The sequence below is a fragment of the Puntigrus tetrazona genome, chromosome 15 (assembly GCF_018831695.1).
Source record: "Puntigrus tetrazona isolate hp1 chromosome 15, ASM1883169v1, whole genome shotgun sequence".
NCBI lineage: Eukaryota > Metazoa > Chordata > Actinopteri > Cypriniformes > Cyprinidae > Puntigrus > Puntigrus tetrazona.
Window position 1 is genome coordinate 20,028,023 of NC_056713.1, and position 24,795 is coordinate 20,052,817.

Genomic DNA, 24,795 nt, shown 5'->3' on the forward strand with positions numbered 1-24,795 from the left:
AGCAATCTGTAAGACTGAGTAATGTATTAGATCGTGTGTAATACGCACTTGCATAGATGAGGAAATTGCTGTCTTTCATTAATAGCGGACCACAGATGTCCGATATGCAACTTAATGAGTTTCCATGCATCTTTGATTGTAAAAGAATCTGTCTGACTTCACGTTTCTACTTTCTGGGTGGGCCGTTTTTCGGAGAAAATTCAGTAAAAAATGGCGTTTTTGAGCAGTCTTTCATATAAACTAGTTTGAAGCGGGAGAAGACAGATCCTTACGGCAGACACGTCCTCAGCCGTGATGCTTAAATGATGTCTGGAGGGTTGTTGATTCAGTGCTATTAGATATGCTGCAGCCTCTGCGGCCTGCAGTGCTGACGAAGCCTGCTGTACCTCCAGGCCCGAGATGGAAAAACGATGTTACTCAGACATTTTATGCCTGACATCCCATGCACGAGGATGGAGAAACGTTATCGGATGTTGAAGCCTTTTTGAATTTAGAAAGGGTCGAAAATCCTTTCTGAAAAACAATAACGGGGCAGATTGGTGTATTATATAAAGACTTTATATAATTTAATGCTAGATTTGGCCGCATGCAGATGTTGTGGAAGTCGAGCGTTTGCGCAGGAAGTGAATTGTGTCTGCCTGACAGGATATAAACGCTGTAAATCCCCTTCAGTTCTTGTGAACAAATCAAGGTGCGATCTAGGGAACACGTATCTGTCAATCCTCACCGCATCCAGGGATTTTTATTGACACCGTCTTGGGGGTTAAAAAATGTTTTAGACTGCGACATCGGTATTGATTTTTTAAAAAAAGTCCAACGTGAACTATTTTTAGCATTTGTCTTCAACAGGAAACAAACAGTTGTTACACTATACTATATATATATATATATATATATATATATATATATGTGTATATATATATATGTATATATATATATATATATATATATATATATATATATATATATATATATATATATATATGTATATATATATATATATATATATATATATATATATATATATATATATATATATATATATATATATATATATATATATGCATGCTCGTTTTTAATTTAATTCATATAATTCATATAATTTTCTAATAATTCTAACATGTTAACAGCAATGTGTTTAGAGCTAACAGTTATATATAAATATAAATAAGTAAAAAACTGAAATAAATTAATTACATGTGAGTGTACAAACAAGATTAATAAATGCTGTAAAACATTAATAATTAATTTATGCACTATCTGTCAACACAGCAGTTTGCCTTGAAAAATAAATACAATTGGGAAGAAAATGCAGTCTTCCGTTAATTTATTAATTCAGTCGTTAAAAACAAACATCCGCACACCATGAAAATGCGAAACAACTTAATAATAGAGTCCACTGATTTCCGTTAAAAAGTCCATTATTAAATTGTTTCGCATTTTGGGAGCCTACGGTTTGCTGACTTTTTTGTGTGTTTATTAGTGTTTATGGCCGAGCAGCTATTTTTAAGCATTTATCCGCCAGCCGCACGTCACAATCAATGACCGATGATCAGTCAGCTCTGAAACGGCTCTGCTCTCACTATTAATCCCCTTTATAAAGTCCCGTCCCAGAATGCAATTACTCTGATTGAGGTCAGCGGAATTCAATCCGGACCAAACCTATCACACATCTCGTCTTTTTACGCACTAAAACCCCGATCAAGGCGTCGCGTCGGTCTGCTCGCTTGTTTCAGACGCGTTAGAAACTAGTTCGTAACTTCATCAATCTGTTTATCGATGAGTAGCTTGCCTGGAAAACCTGGGAGAGCGCGCAGGCGGAGGAAGGGAGGGAGAGGGAGGGAGACCTGGCTGACTTCCACTGTCCTCTCTCCCGCTGTCTGAATGCGTCAGCACTCACCTCTAGCTGCTGGTCCACAGATGCTGCCGTGGAGCTCGTGGGAAGGAGCGAAAGAGTTTTTAGGGCGTGTCTAGGAAACCCTGCAACGTGAAGTGACCCCGTGTGTCCGGACCTTCATGGTAGAGAGAGAGAGAGAGAGAGAGAGTTTATGAGGGGATACCCTTTCTTTGTTTAGATTTATTGCGGGAGTGCCTTTAGCGATTACTGTGCACTTATGATAAAATATTAAACAGAAAGGAAATACAACGCATATGCGCAGACTACATATCGTCTTCTTGCGGTGACCAGGCGCGCAGATTCGTTTGCTTTAGATTCAGTGTGCTTTGGGTTTAAAACAGCAGCATCGATACTCTGGAATTATTTAATCTCAAACTATATGAGCTAATGTGAACAGTGGGTGTTTTTTTGAAGATGTACACTAGTTTAGGGTCAATGAGATTAAAGAAAAGAAATAATACTTTTATTTAGCAAGGAATTGTGCATTGAATTGATCGCAATTCATCGTACGTGTGTTTTTGATGTTACCAATAGATTCTCATTTTAAATAAAATGTTATATTAATCATAGAATCTCAGCCATTTTCACCAAAAAAAAAAATTAAATTAGGCAGAACACTGATAATAAGAATAAATGCTTCCTGTTGTCACAGGAATAAATTACATTTTAAAATATATTCATATGTAATTTTTTTTTTTGCAATACTGTATTTACTGTATTTTTAATTAAATATATGCAGCATTAGTGAGCCAAAGAAATTTTAGCTAAAAGAAAAAAAATAATAATTAATTTTGGTAGTGTATATTTTAATAACTATTTGCTTTGAAACAGCATAATGGGATTTTTTTTTCTTCTTGTTTATTTTCTTCAGAGGAACCATTTGTTTGCATTGTTTTGACTGAACAGCCTTTGTTGTTAAGAGGATTCATGTTCTTTAAAGCAGAAAAAAGTAGTATAAAATTGGTATAAAATTGTCTCTGTGTTTTTCACTAACAACAGAAGGATGAACGTGCACTTATTTATTTAGTATAATTATCATTAGCCTACCGTATTTACCCTCTATATTTATTTTCAATAAAACCTTATGGCCTTCTGTTACCAGTTTTCAGAAGCAAATTAATTAACTAGAAAAAATATAAACATAAAAAAAAAACAAATTTAGAGTACTGGACAGTTCAAAATAAATAGTTCAGAGAAATTAAATTCCATCTATCATATCCCAGATATATATATATATATATATATATATATATATATATATATATATATCATCATCAAATATCATCCACAGCTCACTGTCAGTCATTAGAATATTTATACTATAAATTTTAGTATACAATCATTTAAAAACCCATTCTTTGATTAAGTTTGACAATTTCCACGGAAATCCTTTTACCAGCATTTTAAACAGAGATTCATTATGCTCAAGTTTTCATAAAAAAGCCTCAGTAATAATAAGAAAAAACATGCTATAATATGTTTCTTTGATTAACCTGTATCCATTCTCAAATAGATTACAAATGTAACTCTATTCAGTTACACCTGTATGGCAGATAAAAGCCGAAGGGATGAGTGCGAGAGTCTTTAAGGTCACCTTGTGTGAAACAGTGAGCATAATTCCATTTAAAAATAATCTGGATGAGGTGCAAATCCCATCCATTGTTATACGAAAGTGGGAGCGTGCAGAAAGTTGACAGTCATATCCTAAGAGGATTACTATACTTCTTTATTTATTAACCACCAGCGCAGATTGCTTAAATTTATTAGCCATAAACCCATCTTTCATTGTTCAATTATGCCGGACTGGTAAGAGCATTACTGGGATTACCGTCGGTGCCAGTAACTCTGTTGTGTTGTACCGTCAGTCTGGGCTTCATTGGTTTTTCAGTCACGATCCAGGACGTTCGTTGGATTCCCCCGTTTGACTCACAATAAAACCACTTCTTAAAATTTCACCCCCCCAATATGTGGTTTATAAAAAAAAAGCCGCATTTTGCTCACTCTACCTTACGATGTACCTCACGTAATCTGCTGTGGGAGTTGTTTCCCTCATGAAAGCAATGTTTAGACTGTTGTGAAGCGGTTGTTTGTTGATGCTGGAAAACTCGGATTATTCTCTGGGTTTTTGGGAGAGGTTTTTCGAGTGTTGCAGTGCTTCGAACTGCGTTTGTGCACGGAGGAAACAGCTGAACTGTGGCCCGTTGTGCAGCTTGTTGGGAGTGTGAGATCCCTCTGAGAACATTTTGATATTGGATTTCGAGAGGCAGAGGAAAGACTCCACATTATGGAACCTGAGACCTGATGAAGCTGTACTGTGAAGCCCCTCGGGGAACATAGCATGAAATGGTTCCAAAGGATTGGAAGATCAGGCACAATTATGGAGCACATCTGGACTGAGTTTTTTTTTTTTTTTTTAAGGAACAATGTACATTGCAGTTGGTTTATTTATTGTTAAATTTGATACATAAAGCTCTGACAGCTGAGTGAGACATTTCTTTATATATATATATATATATATATATATATATATTAAAGGTTTAATGTAATAATAAATTTATATATGGTGTAATTAACATAATATTTATATAATTTATATAATAATTTACATTTACATATTAGATAATAATTGTAAAATATAATAATAATATATCATTACAATTTAATTTAATTAAATCAGAAAATTCCATACATAGCAAATATTTATTTTCATAAAAAATATATATATATATATATATATATATATATATATATATATATATATATATATATATATATATATATATATATATATATTAGGTTATATGTATTGTTCTATTTATTTTTAATGATATAGAAATTACATATTTTATTTGTTTATTTATAATTTACATATGTCCAATAGATTACTGAGTATGAGTAATAATATCATTATAATTATATATTATAATGAAATGTAGGTTATTACTCATCAAAATTAATAAAATATATTATGAAAATTAAATGTAATGTAATTATGTACACAATTTGTATAATTAAAATAAATATTTCTCAAAATATACATTTTTTTCTGGTAGATTGTCATACATTTTCTAAAATAAATCTAACGTAATTAACATAAGTTAGCGTAATTAATAACACAATAATATAATTTAGATGATTAATGTTTTAACAATTATATATAGAGAATTCTGTATTAATTAAAAAAAATTGCAAAGTAATCGTTTTATGGTTTGGTTGATTGATTGAACGATCTCTTTCTCTCTTTGAACATTTTTCAATGTCAGATTTTTGGAGTGACTTTGCAGACACGCACAAAAAAGCCTGTTTTGCCCTTGATAAGTGGCACCTGTGCTTCTTCGCTTCCGCAGCCACCGCTGCTCCACAGGACGTCCTTATGTAGTCATTGTTAGCAGTGGGTGGTGGAGGAGTAAGACAGTGTTAATCAGGTAAAGAGAGACCCACGGATGGGAGGAAGGACCCTTGGGTGTTGATGTGCTTGAATTTTTAAATCGCCCAGCATGCTCAGCGCTCCCCCCCCAGTAGACTGCGGCCCCGTCGGTACAGAGGCACAGCAATTCCGGCTGCAGGGCAGGGGATTTGTTGAAACAGATAGGAGCATGCAAGCCCCACCAGATTCCCCCATCTCTCGTTTAATTAATTTCCGAGCTGGGAGATAATCAGGTTTCACTAATGTTTTCCAGTGTGCTTTGCTCCGCCGTGTGCATTTGCTACAGGCTATGAAATGCGCCATTTCAGTGCATCATTCCTCTTCCTTCCCGCCGTTTTTGTATTCCTTGTCAGTGCGGAGATGAGACATGCTCTGCGACTGTGACAGAAAAATACACTGCTCATTAAAAAGAGATGCCGCTGAAACCCATTAACTCTCGCCAATGAGATTACGTCCATTTCAGCGGTGTGGCTTATTTGGCAGCCACTATCACTTTTGTTCGTTGATTATGAATTCCAGGGTCAAGCCGGTGAATTCCAGCGGCTTTATTACACTTCGTCTATAAAACTGCGCACTGAAGGGGACTGTCGCGTGCGTTTCAGGATTTTTGTAGATTGAAATGCAGGCAAATTGGAAACGACACAAGACGTAAGATCCAATTTCCTGGTGTTTTTGAATGAGCGTGCAGGTTGCACAATCAACCAAACGGCTGCCTTGATTAACTAGTTGTGAAAAGTGTTGATTACAGCATTCCATGTACTCCTCTCGCATTTTGTTTTGCAATAGTTGAGCTTCATGACCAATCACAGATATGGTGTGCGCGTGAATGACATTTAGATTAGCGGCAACCGGCGATAAAGCACCTATTCAACGGTCTTATGATTCACTTTTGTTCTCAGAGGCCCACAAAAAAGTCAATGCGGAATAAATATCAGCAGACTCCGGTGAAAAGCCATTCGCTAGCTGTCTTGCTGTTTGCTCGCACTGTAGACAATGAAGCACCTAATGTACAATGCATGTGAGCGATGTGAAAAATCTATAATGCTTCCATTACAAGGCACAGAAATGTTGTTAATAAGACACTTATTGTGCAGGCGGACGGCTCGTTTTTGGTGTATGATTTGTTCAAAAATTGATTTGTTTTTTTTTTCGTTTTGCCAAGTGATCAATATTTGTAGTAAGTTTGGAATATTTTTTCGTTTTTTACTTTTGAGGGAAATCTTCCATGCTCATCATTTGTTTGCTTTTGTTTGAATAAAGCAGGTACAGTAAAAACAACAGCATTTTTTATTGCTTTTATAATATATCTGCTGACTGTGTGCTTTAGAAGCTTTTCCTACGAATGTTGCAAACCGTTTTTTGTGATTTAAGAATAGTTTGATGGCATTTATTCGTATTTATATTGATATTTAAACTTACTAACCCTGATCATTTGAATGATACTGTATCCAGCACAGCTCTTTTCAAAATTGCCAATAATAAAAAATGTTTCTCAAGCAGCAAATCAGCATATTAGAGTGATTTCTAAAGGATTATGTGACACTGAAGATTAGAGTAGTGTCTGCGGTCATTTTCATTTTTGACCTCATTTTAATTTTATTAAATAAACTTGATGAGCATAAGAGACTTCTTTCAACAGCACTTGAAGGTTGCTGAGTAGTTCAGGAAAACAGTTCTCACACTCTAAAAAATGCTGGGTTAAAAACAACCATTTCGGAGTTATTTGGCAACCCAGCTGTTGGGGTTAAATGTTCGACCCTCTCATGTTTCACTCACAGCTGAAAGATTCAGCGACTGACGGTGCTGAGATTAGAGAACATTTTAATATGAAAATGTAGTATTATGACAAACAAAAGGGCATTTTCATCATGCGAAATGACCGCAGCGTATAGTTTCTGCTTTTGGTGACTTTGACCCAGTTGCAAAAATAAGTAATTTCGTCCAAATTGTGTTATTCGGAATTATTTCTAATTGTGCGGCCCTGCGAGTGCGACTAAAACCCAGTGCAGGTTTCAGCCTGGCCAGGGAAAAACCTATCCGGCTGCGGTTTCTGTTCGAACTTTCAGAGATTGTGAGGTTAAAAATGAAGTCTGAAGGTTTGGCTTCCCGGTAGGAGGCTTTAGTCAGACAGCCTATGGAGCTGCTGCAGTAAATTGATAACACTGTTCTAGACTTTTACTGGAGGGAAATGGATAAAAAGAGAGAAAGCTTGAAAAAAGAGTGAGTGAGAGAGAAAGAGAGTTTACATAGAAAGATACAGTAATGGCAGATGAAACTGCAAGCCGAGGGAGGGAAGAGAGAGTGTAAAGAAGATAGAGCCATATTAGCTTTGGGAGAAATCCTAACCCCGCTGGCCCAGGGTTTGTTCGCTTGATCCAATTCATCTCTGTCAGTGATCCACACTCACGTATGGCCTGATGGGAGATGTCGGTCAGGGGAGAGATGTCAAGAGCCTGTCTTCGGAGCACATATTATAAAAAAACACGTCGGTGACCGAGAACCGATTTCCTCAGCGAAGGGCGTTTGCGATAATGAATCAACTTGGCGGAAAATGTAGGTGTTGACATATGATTGTATTCCGAAGCTGTATACATAAGACTCGGTTTTACAGCAGTCGACACAGTAGTTCTGTCGTAAATGTCAGTGGTTTTGCACGGACAAGTTTAGACCAGCGGTTCGAAATGTGGTTAAATGCAAGAGTGCGATGCAAACCGGGCTAAATGGGGGGTGATAATAGATTTATAGCAAATGGAGCAGGCAAATAGCTGTAGGCGAGATAAGATGGATTTGTGAGATCGAAGACAGATTTAGGGCAACCTTGGAGGAATTCTGTGAAATAAAAATATATAGTCCTTCATGAGAAATGATGGCTGGCGCATACCACCGAGACTCCACATGAAATAAATCCTGAAGGAAACATGTCGGTTAGCGTCATCAAACGCGTCTTGCGGAGGTGCCGGGTCGATTGAGTTCTCATGGCGATCACTTTTTTTTGGTATTTATTTGTTTGTGTAGAGAAAAAAAACGAAGCAAGTTATGCAAATGACAGTGTTATACTGTGATTTTGACAGTTTTTTGAGTATCACCTGGACGTGTCAAATCTCATACCAGGAATGTCTTATTTAACAGACAGCTGCGACATGGAACAAAAAAACACATTTTTGCACGGGCTAAAATCGCTCACATTCGATTTAGAAAACGTAAACAGGTTGTTCGTTCTGAAAGGATGCAGCATCGATCGATTCATCAATCGCGGTTTGATATGTTTGATTGAGGAGGTTTTGCAATGACAGAGCCCTCCGTTGAGATAAGTTCTGCCTGCGCCGCTTAGCATTTGTTTTCCACTCAGATCTCAGCTTGTAAAAATCGCCCCCCCCTTCACCGTCAATGGGGGGCTTTTGTAGCTAAGTGGTGTCATTGGTATATACCAGGGTTCTGCATAATTAAAAATTCAACTGAGAATGCCAGTTGCTGAACTGATTAACAAAGAGTATTCATAATCGAATTGTGAACAGGTATTAAAATGAATATAATTATTTCATACTTTTCAGTTCATTTAAACTTTATATTTATATAATTCTCAAATAGAAAAGCAAATTTGTCAAAATTGTTTTCAAAAATAAATTAAATTTTTTTTTTTTTTTTTTTGGCTGTCAAACAATTAATCGTATTTAATCGCATCCAAAACATTTATATATTTAAGAAAAGCATGCTATGCTTATATATTATATATGTATTTAAATATAATATGAAATACATTAATATAAATATATAGATATAAATATATACTTTGTGTGCGTATTCGTAAACACATAATAAATAAACCGTACACATACATATGTAAATAAAAGCATTTATTAATAGTTCGACAGCACTAAATTATATTGTGCGTATATATTTTAAGTGCAGTTTAGATACTTATGTATTTCAGTGCGTGTATGTTTCTGTTGTTAAGTTTTGTTGAATTACAATTACGCCGGTTCCTCTTCCTGTCGTTCCAAATCAAAGTCCACTTCGGCTTCCTGTGGGAGGCGGCCTGTTCGCTGTAAATTGATTTTTGATTTTTGCGCAACCTTTTTAATGTACCCCAACCCCAAAACGCAGACGCATTTGTGTGTACGGCTCAGCACATTTTCTAAAAAAAGATGGTTGGTAGCTGCAGCTCCATCAATAATGTAGGGCCTCGGAAAGGTCCGGACTCTTGCTTGTCGGATCTGCTTGGGTGCTTCTGTCACGCTCTCCTGTTCTCCAACGTCGCTCGTTCCACCGCCTCTCCTCTCTCCCTCCCTCTCTCTCTCTCTCTCAATTTCCCGCCACCCGTGTGTTCATCCCCAGCCGACCCTCAGCTGCTTTACCTCTCTTTTTTTCATCATCTCAGTTTGTTTTGCAATAAAATATTTATCGTCTGTGCCCACTTCACTCATTCTCCGTCTGTCCCTCTCCGTCTCTCAGGCTACTTCTGTCAATCTAGCAGCTCTCCCGTCTCTAATAGAACTCGATGTTCTCTGCAGCCTTTCTCTCCTCGAACCATTGCGCCGCGGCATTATGGTCTATCTCGGCTTGTTCATCACTTTTAAAATGTTTGCCTTTCACAGCAGCAATTCATTTTTCCTTTGTGTTCTATCTGAGGCGTGCGATCTTTCATACAATGTGTTTTTTTTCGTCAATCTTTTACCGGCGGCATATTTCACACCGGCAGGAAGTCTCAAGGACACAGCAAGAAAACGGCATTTGTAAACACTTGCCACTGTGAGCCGAGATGAGTTCTGTAGCTATCAAAATGTTTCACAAGCACAGATAATTGAATGAATTGTTGAACTGTGCTTCTCTATCCAGCACAGATTACAGGGCATTTTTCTCTATTCGGTATTAAACCTCTAGGCTCGGACTGAAGAAGCTCATTGAATATATACAGTATACAGAGCATACACTTTAGTCTGATCTGACATGGTTGGCTCCGAAACTATCGATGCCACAAAAAAAAAACGTAATACGGATGATGAACAATGACTGAATTCAGCCTGACTTTAACCAGGTACAAAACAGACATTAAAATGATTTACTCAAGCTTTTATTCATCTAGCGCAGTTTGTTAATGCATTAGCTGACATGAATGAGTAATATATTTTACAGCATTTATTGATCTTTTTTTAATGCTGGTTAAACAAATGTTGGAATTAACATTTAAGTAAGATTAATAAAAGCTGGAGAAGTACTGTTTAGTGAATTAACTGTTAAAGTCAGCATGAAATGGAAATTCAGCCGGCCTATTTTTTGAATGCGTCTTATTGATCTAATAATGAACAATTCATTCAGGCGTATGTTAATTTTTCACCCCCGTTATTTTTCAAGCTTAATCCATATTTCTTAACTCGATTTTTGGTCACGTTTGCTGGTCTTCTTCAGTTATTTAGTCTGCTTAAACCAGCTCTTTCTTACAAGTAACTTTCAGATTTGCCTCCAATCAGCAACCTATGGATACAATCAAGTTCCCACTTTACATATTTTTATTTTCATATAATCGTTTTACTAGAATGTGCAGGGAAAAAAGATATCTTGGTGTATTGCAGCTGTAACGGCAAACCCCAGAAAATGTCCAAGTATCATGTATTTATGCTAAATTTAGAAATGGCATTGTAAAAACCCATTGAGGGAACCCATGGTGTACTGGATTTTTTTTTTTGGTTTGTTTGTTTTATTAGTTATTAAAAATTATTTGATAATAAGTACGCGGTTTCTTCCATTTCTAGAATATTCAGATATAAAGCAAAAACCTAAAGTGTTACATTTTAAATTACGAGGGCCGAGTCTGTGCATTAATACTAATGCTAACACCACAGCTAAATCTCTGCTAATAGCAGCAATTACACATTGCAATTTGAGACATGAGTAATATCACCCACTAATGGTCTGTGATGAATATTTATATGAATATTAAAGGGTCTTGCGGTAGGGAGGATGAAGCGGATCTTGTATATTTCACATGTAAAGACACTCTCGGTGAAAGCAGGCAATTTGGAACAATCTGTGAAACCAAGTAGGCTTATTGGCCGAAAATGGTGGGGAACCGTTTTGTTTTAGTATCTCTGAGACACTATTACAGTGTCTGTTTGTCTTTTAATTAACAACACAATTGGATTTTATTTTTTATATATTTTAGTTTTGGTTATTTTGTTCCTTCTTTTGTCAGTTTAATACCTAATATTAACTTTTAATGATTTTTTTATTATTAATTTTATTTATTTTACAGTATTTTATAAAAATTTATTGTATTTATTTATTTACATTTTTTTGTATTATATATTCTATTATATATTATATATTCTATTATATATATATATATATATATATATATATATATATATATATATATATATATATATATATATATATATATATATATATATATATATATATATATATATATATATATATATATATATATATATATATATATATATATATATATATATATATATATATATATATATATATATATTCTTGCAGTAGGAACGATAGTAGAGGTCGTTTGAACCAATCTGCGTAACTTAATAGTGTAATTCCCTTTTTAAAGGAAAACTGCGAGATCCTTATTCCAAGCATTAGACATGATGAAGCATTTTGAGATGCGGAGATTCGGGGTAAAATGTCCCGGACCCATTTAGACCACTGAGATTGTTGGACATTATCTGATTTGGTTGCTCGCTCTTGTTTAATTATGTCATGAGCCATTGTGTCGAAGCGACATCAGTCACATGTAAATGTGTGTCTAAGCATCTTAAGTGGCAGCGATGTAGCGTTCGAACAAACAATATCAATGGCTCTAATGCTTTGTGCTCATTTAGCGCTTCTTTGGGCTATATTTTTGACCTACTGAATATAAAGCAGTCAGGAAAGCATATTTCAGTTCAATTATGGAAAGCAGAGAGAGAGAGAGAGAGAGAGAGAGAGAGAGAGATGGAGTGGCTCATTTGGAATCCTGCAGGGAACCGGTTGCTACGGTAACAGGGAAGGTAGCCAGCTCCGTTGGGAGATGTTGCCACAGCAACCAGCCTCAGTGGCCAAGTGATGCTGCCGAAAGAGAGCGCGAGGTAAAGAATGGGGGAAGGAGTGGCAAAAATACACGCAGAAGTGTTTGATGTGCGTATAAGGTGATGGGGGAAGGGCGGGCTGGTGACGAGACAAGATGAAAGATCTGATTTAAAAAAAAAAAAGGGAGCTTTAAATGTGTTATTGCACATGCCGCGATTCGGGGGAAGCTTAATTGGACGTCTTGGAAATTTCCACAACAAAGTGAACAAAGGTAAACGCGAAGAACGAGGAGGGGAAACCCAGTGTTTCTCTCCTCTGGGGAGAGCGAGATCACGCTAATGCAGATTTCGACAAGTTTTCTATAACCCCACAGACATCAGTGCTCAAAGCCAGCGAGAGCTCACATTCCCCTGGTTCAGGTCTAAATACATTGGCTCTGGATTTGTAAATGTAAAGGAAGAGGTCTATTGAGATGTTATAGAGGGTTCTCATGTATTGGATGCATGTATGTTGGTAAAAGCTGTATTACTGAAAATACTAGAGCCGTAAAGACTGACGAAGTCTGAAAATCAAGAGTCATAATGAAAATACGGGAGTTTGGTTTTCACTAAATTATATTGAATAGCACAAGTTTATAAATTCTTGCTCTTATGGATTTTGTTAATGTTTTTCATTAAAAAGCTTCTTAAGAAAACTCTTTGTTGTAGATAGCAGTGAGATTAAATGTAGATTAAATGTGTGTTTTGCTCATGATTTTTTAATTTATTAGTGGCGTACATTTTCAAGTAGGAATGTTTGGTCCAGGACAAAAAAAAACATTTTAATCCACCAATCAGAGATTAGCTGACATTACTTCGGTAATGCTTGGTTTGGTAATATTTGCGTTATGTATCATGAACTATTAATGAATACAGTGTTTAATAATGTGACTGAATATCATTTTTTACATACAGTTTTTATGCTCACCAAGGCTGCTTTCATTTAATCAAAAGCGCAGTAAAAAGTCTAATGATGTGAAATGTTATTCTAATATAAAATAACTGGTTTCTATTTTAATATATTTTAAAATGTATTGCGTGATGAAAACCTGTATTTTCAGCATCATTGCTCCAGTCTTGTGTCACATGATTCTTCAAAAATTATTGTAATGTGCCGATCAAGATTATTATTATTATAAATAAAACAGTTAAATATAACCGCCTAATATTTCTGTGGAAACCATTAATTTTCAGTATTTATTTGGCATGGAAATATTATGGAATACAATGTCTTTATTGTTATACTCTGTATATATATATATATATATAGAACCAGCTGAACCATACTTTTTATATGTCAGCAGTTGTCTCATTTGTCTCAGTTTTTTCCCTCTCAGCTGCTCACTGTCATATTTGCAGTCTTGTATATGTCCATGTAGCTATTTTTTTAGGCTGAAATGATTCAGCCATGTACATCACCCATCCATAATCACTGCAGTGGATTTTTGACACTCAGCTCAGGTTTACACCTGCTGCAGTCGGTCATCAACTGATCGATAGCACACACACGTACCTCATGCAAAAGAGATCCAAAGAGGACAGCAACGTGAAGGCAGCAACCTGCAGCTGACAAACCCCACAGATGTGCTAAGTGCAGAGAAGAGAGCGAGGAAGAGATGAGAGCAAAGAAGAAACGAGGCTTAATGAGCGCGAATGTGACGCGCAAATGTGCTTTTAAGAGAGAGCACGAAATCTCAAGGAAAATGTCTTTGACTCCTGTATTAGCTGACTGCACAGAAACATTATTAGAGGCAGAAGCCTTTGAAAGATCAGTGGGGACCGTTTCAAATGTTGCAGGACTGTATTAATTTTACACACGGTCGGTCGCTGCGACAAAACAGCCTTGAAGAAAAATAGCTTGAATCACAATGAGCTCCCATGTGGATTGGATTGTCTTTATGTGGAGGGAAGAAACAGGGAACAGACATGCATGTTTTTTGTGTTTGCGTGTGGTGAGGTGTTGACATTTACAGCCTCTTCACAGGTGCTTCTCTTTAGGAAAGCCTTAAGAGCAATTCCATAAACAAATTATCTATATCTCAACATCTTCTACCATGCATGTGTGTGGATTGCGTTAAGAATGTTTTATTCTTTTCAAATAACCTCCTGCTCTTTTTGATTCATCGGCAATATTTCTCATCCGAGACCAAATCTGAGTTTTGCTATCCACGTTTATTTCTTCTTGCTGTTTGGAAGTTAATATTTGTCTTAACTGTTTCTGTTTTTGCATACGATGCTTTTAGGAGAAACATCACGAAGGCTATTAAGGTTATTTAAAGGGTAAATGAATGTGAGGTCAGTTTAGTCTCCGAAGCTAAAGAGAAATCTGTGCAACTAAAATGCAAGTGTTTTCAGCTGGCTTTTGGTGAGAAAAGGTGTTTTTTAATTCATTTATTTACGCAGGTGTATGCATATTAATGTATTAATGCTTTTATTTATGTGTATTTATGCAAATATGTAATTGTTTGTAATCATCCAATACTTAGCATGGAATTCAGCAGTACAAATAAATATATATGTAGCCAAAAATCTGTATGCATTTATGTGCAATATGACCTAACAGTGTGTATCTATTCATTTATGTATGCATGCATGCATTTGCAAACATGCGCATATTTATTTATGCAATTTATTTATATTCATTCAGATTTATTTATATCCATGCATTTATTTTTAATAGAGGCTAGGGACAGCTATACAGATGTATTATAGATAGATAGATAGATAGATAGATAGATAGATAGATAGATAGATAGATAGATAGATAGATAGAAAGATTGTAATCCATTATTGATTCCAAATTATATGGCAAAAATTGTAGTTAGCATTGTATAATCAAACTACTTTTTAATTACTTAACGTCAAGTGTTGCTTTTATATCTTTGTTTGCTCAAACAGGGCAATGTTTTAAAGTCCCAAAGGTCGCATTGGTAGTGACGCAAACCAAAAAAGGCAGACAGTAGGTTTATGAAGTAAATGTTTGATTTCACTGATGAATTCTGTGCTTAGGATTGAATGATTATTCGGAGGGATGAGAGATCAGGATATTCCCCCAGCGCAGAGGAAAGTAATTCACGTGATGACTGTTATTTGGGCTTTCGTGTAACAAGCTGAATTTGATAAATCGGCCTTTATACATACACATTATCCTTGATATACGCACCTGCCTCGAAAGAAGGGGGAAAATATCATCTTTATCCTTTCAAATCCAATTCTCATGCCATTTGCTGATCTGCAATAACCCGCAAAGAAAAGCAAGCGATTCCAAAGCAGGATTAGTGATTTCACAGCGGTTAGAACGCCGCGTCTTGCTGGCAAGCTTTCAGATGGCAGAGACACTGATTTGCTCTGGCATAAGACACCGAACGAATGAATTGCATTAAATGAGTATAAGGAATAAATTGAAACATATGTGCGGTTGTAACGAGTGCCACGGACATCTCACGTTTCAGTCCTTACATGCAAAGGCCAAGAAAATGACTTCACGGCAAAAAAGGTGATCGGCGATGTCAAGAGCGGCGTTATTCTTAAATCCTTCGCAGGCATTGTCCGGAGAGATTATAACTTGGATTGGAACGGAATACGCGATATGTTCATAAGCCCAAAACGTTAAGTTTACACTATGAGAAGGTTTAGGGTTGTGAGGATAAATGCAAATCATATGCAAAAACTTTCATACACTTGAAATGTCTTGGATTTTCTTTGTTGATATATAGCAATAAAGTTGGTCTAAATCTGGATTCATTCAAATTATTCACGCACTACCATGCAAAAAAAAAATGTAGATATAAATATAGAAGACAGAAAGTGATAGGAATAAAGGAACAAAGTATGAAATGTCGCCACTTCGAACATGCTACCGCTAAGGAGTACAGACCACTGAGAAATCTCACGCTGTACGTTTCAACGGATTAGCATTATACAGTCTGAATGGTGTGGGGTGGACTACTGTGGATTTAATATCGCAAACTTTGGTTGCTTTCTTTATGAAATAGTAATTGTTTGTCCTCGGCACAAAAGTGACACGCTGTTTGTCATTCCTTTTGAGAAAAAGTGGGCGAAATGTAAAGTGCAAACAACTTCCTGTGTTTAAACCAAGAACAGCAAGGGGTTTCTCTGCCTACTTCTCATGTGACGAGGTTCAGTGATTCATTTCATCGAACTAAAAAGTGCGGGAAGGATGAGGCATAAATTAAATTGAACGATTATGTGTATTTTTTATAATCTTTGGGTGTTGAATATGGCGTGGATAATATATACATATAGTACGTATTTATCTATTTATCATAGTTTTTCATATATTCATGTTGTGCTTGTAAGAATGTTGCATATCTGTGCAACTTCTAGATTATATGTAAATAATTAATAATTGTTTTGGAAATAATGCTCTAATGATAGAGGTTATTCCCATTGATCTGAAGTATTAAACTGCGGCGTATAACTCGCTATTGCTAACATGAATGATGCCTCAAATCATGCAGCATGCAGCTTATTTATGAGAGGGGTGTTATTGCTTTTAGATTTGCTTTGCGGACCATAAAACAGGCAAAAAAATATTCCATAAACTTGCATTGAACTCGCAGCCACGGGCACCATAGCAACCGCACAGCACATTCTAAAAACCATTCAGAGCATCGTGACAACTGGTTTTGCACAGGTTTTTCTTTAGGAAATGTCAAAATCTACTTCTAACGGTAAGATTTTCTGTCACTTCTAGGTCATAAAGTCCTAGTTAAGATTTCACACGGTTCCCACCAGAATCTTGCCTTTGTTCTTTGCTTTTTGGGCCATGCCAGACTTAGCTGCAGTTGTCGTACAAATGATGTATTTTTTTTTTTTTAGAGAGAGAGAGAGAGAGATAGCAGGACATTGTGCGTTCATCAGAAAGACCCCAAAAAACAGGCCAAGAGCCATCGTCTATGAACCGTTCCTCAATCTGAATAGAAGTAATTGAATTTAGAATATGAAAAAGCCTCTTTGTCTTTTAAAAAAAGATTGCTTGATGTCGTCTTGATGTTCTCGCAATTAAGCTATAAAAAGGAAGCAGCCCACTTTCGAGGGGGAATGGACAAAAAGCTTTAATGATGGTGAGGAACAGAATGGTGGGTGACAGCAACAAAGGGAAAACAGAGTTTGACAGGGGATTGTTGAAAGTGGAATGTTTGGTCGTACATCACTCTCTGAGTCAGACACATTTATCAGGCCAGTACACTGCGGCAATGGCTCAGTGCAGAAAAACAACATTTTGCCCTGCTGGTCCTGTAGATTGTTTGTATATCAGAAGCGTGCTCGGTTATTTAAGGTCTGGTAAGTGTGTTTGTGTGGTTTGACAGTGACTCACCTCTCACTGCTGGTGCCCATCTGGACTAATGTGGGTGTGTACTGTGTAGAAACCTCCCAGACCAGCAGGGCTATTCTCGTGGTTTAGCTCACAGGCTACGTGGGAGATCTCCGGCTACGCATCGCGGCTTCTTCTTTAATAAACCGTGACACGGGACATGGGCATCACGACTTTACAGCCCACAGATGCACAGTAATTCAACGAGTGCAGTAAACTTTTCGGTTGTGACTAATTCTTGTAATTATTGTTGGTTTTTATTATCTAATGCCATACTTTTAAGGACCTGACAGATTCTGCCAGCAATTACTCACTCTCATGTAGTTCGTATTTTTTTTTTTTGGACTTTTCAGTGAAAGTCGGTGGTGTCAAAAATATATTTTTTGTATTCCGCAGAAAGAAGGAAGGAAGTCATATATAAGGAAGTCATATTTATATACACTTCATATAACCATTGTTTGACTTTTTTCTCACTATTATTTGTTGTCTTGGTTCACCAAGGGATGAAAATGGTCATCAAGAGGGAATCCTAAAATGTAAATGACTATATGATATATAGTATGATATACTTCCCCTCAAGCCATCCTGGGTATATGACTTATAGAGGAATACAATCTTTTTTATATTAAAAAAATCTTTTTCAAGCTTTATAATGGCAGTGAATGGTGGCCGAGAATTTGAAACCCAAAAAGTACGTCCATCGATTATAAAAAGGCCTCCGCACAGCTCCAGGGGCTAAAAAAAGGCCTTCTGAAGCAAAGTAATCGTCGTACAATCTTAAAACTAAAGATGCTTAAAAGGAACCATTTTTTTGGTTCTACAAAGATGTTATCAGGTTATGTTATAGGTTCTTTATGGAACCATTCGGAAGAAGAGTTTCTTCTATGGTATCGTGAAGCACCTTTATTTTATGCCATACTTTTGTGACACTTGGTTTTCAATAAGCTTTGAATAAGAATTGTACATTGTGTGTACTATTTCAGAATACCATTGTTTTGCGGAATAAAGAAAGCCATACAGACTTTACCAGAATTTACATATAAGTTTAGTCTTTATATGACCTTTATTTGATATGCCGTTGGAAAGTTACACTATTGTACAGGCTTAGAAGTGGTTAGTCATTCCATTTCTTTTTTTCCGTTGAAATTTTAAATATTGTTTCCGTTTTGTTTTGTCTATACAATGAAAGTCGGCTCAGGCCCCAGCGTGCTTCAAAAATATCTTCTTGCGTTTCACAGAAGAAATAAAGTCAAACATATCTGGAATAAAATGAGGGTGAGTAACCGATGACACATTTTAGTTCTGGGTGAACGACCTCTTTAAATATGGAGGTTTTGAATTCTTAATAGAGAAGTAAATGTGAGTGCACCCTACCGAATTTAAATGCGTAGAGGTTTGGCTTCTCTGGTGTTTAAACCCCATCCCAGAACAATCCCTGCAGGGGTCACCCATCATCTGCCATCTGCTCCTCATCAAGGCAGCTGGAGCTCCAGCTCAACTAATCTGGACTGATGAGACCCTGAGCGGCGAGCAGACACCTCTGCCTTACAACCCATGCTTCACCCCAAGGCAAAACAAACAGATATGAGTATAAATGAAGTTGTGAAAAGATGTGGATCCCGGTGACCCATACAACCTGATCTCACAGGAAAATGGTATTATTTTGACGCTGACGATTTTGTGCGGATTTCTACAATGTGAGAATTATTAACCAATTATAACTTATTGTAGAATTGCGGGTTTATGTTTACAGTTCAGACCTTTTTTCTCACAAATGTAAAAGTAATTGCAACTTTTTTTTTTTACTATTTACAGTTTGTATATCTAATTTTAGACTTTTTTTCTCCAAACTGCTAATTACATCTTAGTGAACATTTCACAATTCTGACTCAATAGACTTTTTTTCTGACTGGTTTTCAAACTAAAACGGGGGTTTGTGAAATTTTGGAGTAGTTTAAATAACAGCAGTAACCATAGCAAAGGTTATTTGTTTTCAAATAAATACGCACTAGTAAACATACCCTTTTTGCACATTTTTTGTGAGCGTATATCTCATCTTGTCACGCAATTTAGTCTTTTCTTCTCAGAACGGAGAGCAAATCTGACTTTTTCTATTTAATCACAGAATAGCGAATTTTTTTTTTGTTCTCTTATAGTTAACATTTTACAGTTTGTATCTCATAATTCTATTTTTAATCAGACTAAAAAGTCTGAATTGTGAGATATAAAAGCCGTTTCACCATGTTTCCGTCGTAAGCAGATCGTACAAACGAAATGTTTGAATTATTGAATTATTGACCAGTTCGGGGAAAACGTAAAATATCTGAATATGTGACTATGCTGACCCAAGAGCTAAACCAGCATAACCAGTTTGGAAATTGGCATGCTTTGCCCCCGTAACATCTCATTTCCTGTGGTGTTGTCCACTGTTCACACCAGCCAAGTGTGAGAATCGATGGCTCCACAGCTCGTTGCCTTTCGCTAACATTAATTACGGCGTGCAATTAGCATGGGGCACGCAATTAGCGTCAGAATCTAACAGTGGTTGTTGCTCTGACTGAACCGAGACCGTCCGACCTCTTTCATCAGGCTTCTCCACATCCAAGAGCAGGGTGGACCCAGCTGACTCTCCGCTCTCCTAATCAAGGCCTGGCAGGCAAATGAGGCTGAGCACTGAATAATTAATCAGCATGATTACAATGATGAATGCACCCAAATCTTGTAGAGGCTGTATTACTTAGGGTGGGGGGTGGACGAGAGAGAGCGACACGGAGAGGGAGACAGATTGTGGAGGCTTGAGATCAGCAGAAAGCCAGAGAGAGAAAGGGTGGAGGGGGGCCGGAGAGCCGGCCAGCCACCCGCTATTAGGGCCATCTGTCCTGCAGAAAGGCATTTCTGTGTAAGCGCACGCGAGAGCTTTGCGTGTGTTTGTTTCTATTTATTCCCCAAATCTGCGGCGAAAGCCCACTGTGCCGCTGAGCCAAAGGAAGAAGCGTTTCCAGGGACACTTCCTGACAAGCTAGAGCTTGTTGTGTAATATTCACTTTTTAGAGTTGGCTGAACTCCTGGGACCTGCAGCGGCTGAGGGCTTTGTCACTTTTTTCGCCTTTTGATTGATTTGTGTGTGTAATTATATTTCCATGTTATATAGCAATGAACCTTTGGCACTGTAGAAGCAGTATTTAATTTTCTGCAAATTAAAACGTAACATCATAGATAACATTTAATTAATAATTATATATAGGATTATTAATTATATATATATATTATATATATATATATATATATATATATATATATATATATGGGGGCAAAGACATAAAGATGCATAAAATGTAAGTAAAGTGTCTATTTTTAAGGTTTCAAGTAAAATGTCAAAATTTGGTGGAAAAAATTGAAAATTACAACTAATTAGTCTCTGGCATGGAAGTAATTAATCTTTTAAAATAATTGACATGTTGTTTCTGTTTTTCTGAGCCTAACATTTTCCCCTGAATTACTAAATTTACGCACTAAAATGTCAGGCATATTCACAACAAAAATCAATTCTTGACATATTAAACAGAAAACCCTTTTTGCTGTGTTTAGATTTTTCTTAGGTTTTTCTTTAAACAAGTTTAAAGCAGTATTGCGCTTATTATTTTTTTAGTTAAACGCTTTTCGTCTTTGACCCATGCATTAAAAGCATAAACAGCTACATGTTTGTGTGTCTAATTAAATGCTTCATTTAATTATAAATATAGTTCAAATACATTTGGGCCAAAAAATATTGTATATATATATATATTTCTATGTGCGATCAGAATAACCCACATAAAAAAAAAAAAAAAAACAATAAATAAATAAATGAATTCGAAAATGAATATTTCTGAAGTACGAAAACACCATTTTTAGTCTTTCTATTTTAAAATTTGTTGCTGATTCTTTGTGTTTATTTGTGAATTTTTTTTCTTAGTGCGCTAAACAGACTTACCTTCGATCCCTAAGAACCTAATTTTCATTAGCATGAATTTAATATGATATATACCTAGTCTGATGTGGTTAAACCACTGATGTGCATCCGAGGTGCGGAGGAACCGTGATTCAGTAGTGCCACAAAAACCTGTGCCCACTGTTTTCATCTGACAGTCACATGTCTAAAATGACGCATGGTGTACGGACTCGTCCTACACACGGGTTCAAATGAAGATGACTGCATCCCTAATGAACAGAGGATCCACACACGCGCTCCGTATTTACTGCAGGGCGGTCTGATGGATTAAAAGGAGGTTGACTTGTTAAAAGGTGACACATGATGAACTGGCGCCCCTCTCTCCTGGCTTACCCAGCGGCTCTGAACGATTGCATCATCGCCAGGCATGATGTCATCCTGCATCCACGACCAGGAACAGCGACTGGTGTGGAATATTTAATCAGAAAGCAGGACACTGTTATTGAATGAACCGTATTTCATATGTTGCTGCAACAGCTGGAACGCGATCTCAGGGGATGGTAGATTGAATACGGGGCGGTTTTATGTTTGTTTTAAGATGGTGGTCAATATACTTTGTTAATACACATTCCTGGTGTGATTTATTGGTGAGGTAATTGGTCATCTTTTTTAGGAAACATCTTTATTTTTATTCTGTTTAATATTCTGTTTTCCCTGTAATTATGGAGCTAAAAATGGTTGCAGATTCTGTTTTATGCTTGTTGTAAATTTTATGTTGGCGCATTTTCAAATAAAGCACCTTTTTCATCCAACGAGTCAAAAAGACCAAAATCTGGCATTAAAAGATCAAAAAACTGGCATTAAATATCACTAAGAAAAGCAGGAGGAGCCACTGAATATAATAATTACCGTATCTAATAAATTACTTGCGCCTCCAAATGAACAGCTAAGTCCCATGACTTTTTTGATGCACATTTATTTGGCAAATGCATTTCTGTGTCCCATTATTGGCACAATAAGTCAAAAACCACCTCATTTTCTTAAAATGTGCTTAAAAACAGGGTGATAAAAACACAGCTGGAGATAAATTTGATGTTATTGAGGTTTTAAAAACAAGACATGCTTTAATTAAAGCTGACTAAGAGGAATCAAAATCGGAAAATTAAATTTGTTGAAAGTTAAGTTTATTTGATTTCTAACAAATTAACAGGCATAATATACACTACTGTTTAAAAGGTCTTTTGAAGGAGGTCTTATATTCTCACGACGACTCGTGGCTCGTTTTTTGTAAATAAAAAATACATTATTAAAATTTAAAATAGCTCCTTTCTATTTGAACGTATTTTGAAATGCAGTTAGTCCTGTGATGCAAAGCTGAATTTTTAGCTTCATTGTCAAGTGATCCTTTAGAAATCATTCTAATATGTTCATGATTAATGGCTCAAGAAGCGCATCTTAACAGATCGCAACAGTTGTGCTGCCTAATATTTTAGTGAAAACCATGACACTATTTAACTGAATAAAAAGCTTTTACGACTTTGTAACATTACAGTTTTTAATCACCTTATTGCGTCTTAAAAAAATATACAAGCATACATGTTCTTCGAGAAAAGAAAGAGCATGCAAACCCCGAACGTTTTAATGATAGCGCAGAGGTCTTTTTATATGTCAAAGTAGTCAAACTAGTCAGTTCGCACTAGAAAAAGTGTGGCGTGTGTAGTTTGTTTTGGGTTAAAAGTCATTGGTTCCAAGTCTCGTTGAGCTCTTGAGCCAAATCAAACAAATTTGAGTGTATGTGTGTGGGTGCATGTCTGTCTGTGCTTGCCTTCCCTCCTTTATGTTGAACTCGCTCTGGATACACCCAGCTCTGACTGTCCAATTAAAGAGTCTGACTGGGCTCGGGCGAACCCTCGCTCTCTGCCTCAATGAGCTGTAGGGGAACATACAGCTTGCCGCACTTGACTTTGACGTGAAGAAAAATCAATCACGACATCACCCTCCAAAAACAAGTACACACGCTGTTTCGAGCGGGGCGAGCTGTGAGCGCGTGGCCTTTTGTGCGATAAAATCTTGAGTTTCCATTGTGCAGACGGAGAGAGAGCGGCGGTGAATGAGAGCAAATCCATTTTAAACGGACCGGTGTTGTTTGTGAATGTAGTCACGGCCGTTTAACGGGGTTTAATCGGCGACTGCTGAATGTTAGCGGGAATCAAATGGAGCTTTTCAATAGCATTACAATGGAGCTTGTGACTTGCATTATGAGTCAAATATCATTTTCTGTTTTTAAAGGTAATGGATAATGGTGCTTTTGAACTGAATTGAACTGAACTTAATGGAACGGCTCAGAACGTAATCGAGTTATGTTTGCGAGATGCCGCGGTCGATTAAAGTGAAACAATGACTGAATCTGCATCGGTGGGATTTTCTTTTTAACAAGACTTTGTAAGAAATGTTGCAGTTTCTATTGCGAGCGGCATGCGAATGCTGTTTTATCACACTGCAAAGCGTTTTCTTTACTCCCGGAAAGCATTTAAATACATCTTTTGATGTTTTTTTCATTATTATCTTTTGCTAATTTTCCCCTTTGCCTCAGAGCGCAAATTAAACCCGATCCCATATACTTGCTTCCGTTTTTGTATCTAATAATGCCGTGTTGTTGGTTCTGTCTGCAGGGGAATCTGCTATTAGATGGTGTTTACATGCATCATTTGGTTTACTGCAGTTGAATCTCCTCGAGCAGAGAACTTAAAGCAATAGCTCACCCAAAAATTACAATTATTTACTCCAGCATTCTGTTTTTCCAAATGCACATTCGTGTGATTTTTTTTTCTTTTCTGTTTTTATATAAAGAATCTGCTGTGCCTTTTGTCAGTATAATAAAAGTGTGTCTGTTTTTTATGATTCATGTGCTATATTAAAAATCTTCTGAAAAATAAACATTTATGTGGTGTATTTGATGTAACGCAATGTGTTTGTGCACCTTATGCTCCTCTATGCCCCGCCTCTCTGAAACACATGGATCTTTACTAAGCTCATCTTTCTGAGAAGTGAGGTGTGCTCTGATTGGCCAGCTATCCAGTGCTTTGTGATAGGCCTCAAGCATGTGATGTAAATATGCCCCTTACTGTACTC

General features: G+C 36.6%; 1 protein-coding gene across 2 annotated transcripts in view; it reads left to right on the top strand.

Annotated features, from left to right (window-relative positions):
- aplp1 (amyloid beta (A4) precursor-like protein 1) overlaps positions 1 to 24,795 on the top strand; it is a 46,889-nt gene that overhangs the window by 652 nt on the left and 21,442 nt on the right. The window lies entirely within an intron of this gene.